We start from the raw sequence: 2,019 nt of genomic DNA on the forward strand, positions 1-2,019 counted from the left end.
GGGCCTCGCACGCGGGCAGGTCCAGCGCCAGCTGAAACATGGCTATGAGCATCCACGTGTGGCTTCGCAGCGGGCAGCCCGGCCAGCGGATCGACATGGACCTGCGTGGGAAAGGGAGCAGCGTCAGTGCGGGCCGGGGTCACGCTGTCACCCCTCTCCACGGAGGTGGGGACCCCCTCCCGGTAACACGGAGGCGGGGACCCCGTCCTGGCAGCAAGCGCGAGTCCCACCCTCCGCCAGGGCCCAGTCGGGTGCGTGCTAAGCAGTGTCCTGAAGGACGGTCCCAGCCATTGTTCATCAGTGCTGCCTCCCCGGCCCGCACGTCACCTGCCACGTCTGTCCACAGAGCCAGCAGTGCATGGGGCCGCAGGCCCACACCCCGCCGCCCGCAGCACGGGAGGAAACCGAGTCCCGAGACCCCGTTGTCAGCTGGCAGGACGACCGCGAAGGCCCCACTCTGTCGCCTTTGTCCAGGGGAAACGGAGGCGTGGGGAGCACGGGGGTCGTGGGGAGCACGGGGGGGCATGGGGAGCACAGCAGGGTGGGGAGCACGGGGGGTCGTGGGGAGCACAGGGTTGGCACAGGGGTCAGCAGGGCACAGTTCAGGCCAGTGACTCTAATCATGCAGCCGCCTCTGCTGAGCTCTGCAGGGACAGGGCTGTCCCCTCTCTGTGCCGGTCAACCTGCCCGGCCTCACCATGCCCTGAGCCCCCGCCACGGCCCCGTGCTGTGTGCTCTCCGGGCGCATCTCAGCCCAATAGGCATGTTTTACAGCAGGCTCGCGGCCTCGAATGCCTTCCCGGCAAAGCTGCTTGTTTGGGGCGGGCTCTGATTTTGCTCGGGAAATGCACCCTGCTGTGGGTATGTGGGGCACGTGCAGACGCGCCCACTCTGCCCAAGTGAACCTCCTGTCCGCCCTCCGTCCGGGAGGCCGCTGACCCGCCTCGGCTCGGGGAAGCTGGGGAAAGGGCTGACCCCAAGCAGGCTGGCTGTGGTGGGCCACCTCTCCGTGCGGCTGGGCTTCCAGGGAGATGAGCCAGCCGGGCTCACAGAGTGTCATGTGACAAGCCAGAGCTCTGGAGGGCCACGTGGAAGGGAGTGGGGACCCGGCCCATGTGCCCCCCTCCCCCAGCTGAGATAACTGAGAACCGGGTGCAGGCACCATTCAAAGTCAGCGCCTGTCACCGACATCAGGGCTGAAAGCTGACAGGCGCTCAGGACCTCAGCGAGTGGCGGGCGGGGGTGGGTGCGGGTGCTCGGTGCGCGAAGCCCCCCCACCCCCGAGGCAGCACAGCAGCTTGGCTCTGCGAGGTGGGCCGCGGCTTTGGAAGGGAGGAAGTCGGCATGCGAGTGTGAGTCACCGTGTCAGCGCGTGTGTCTCGAGACCACGTGTCGGTGAGTGTATGTGACTGTTGATGTGTGTGTGTCAGTGTGAGAGTGAGCATGCCCGTGCAGCATGCCCGTGCACGTGCCCCCCCAACCTGCACGCGTGCCCCCCCCACACACGGGGCACACCAGGCCGGCCCTTCTCACTGGCACTTGGGACAGTGCTGGTCCCCACGGCCATCGGCACGTGGGAGGAGGAAACGTGTATTAACGAGCGCTAATTACCACACGGCACTGACCCCCAAGTGACAGGCCCCGGTTTTTCAATCAGAAGGAAAGTGCTTTGCTGCAGAAATTAGGGACTGCTTATTATGCGAACGCCTCCACACTGATTTTCTGCCGGTGTGCAGTTTCTCAGCACCGCCAGCCAAGTTCGGTGCAGGGACCAGGGCCCCCGACACCGCACAGCCAGATCGGGTCGGTGTGGAGCCCCCTGCGCACACAGCACAGCTCCTGCGGGTGCCGGCGACTCAGTGGGGCTGAGCAGTCGGAACCTCTGCTTCTCCCCCCATTTTGCACAAATGGACGAGAGTCGGGCCCTTAGGGAAATGAGCCGCCACTTCAGGCCGCGAAGGTGCCTCAGCCCGGAAGACACCGTTGGCATCCCCAGACCTCGCCAGGTACCATCAGGCC

This window comes from Pteropus alecto, unplaced genomic scaffold (genome assembly GCF_000325575.1).
Source record: "Pteropus alecto unplaced genomic scaffold, ASM32557v1 scaffold125, whole genome shotgun sequence".
Taxonomy (NCBI): domain Eukaryota; kingdom Metazoa; phylum Chordata; class Mammalia; order Chiroptera; family Pteropodidae; genus Pteropus; species Pteropus alecto.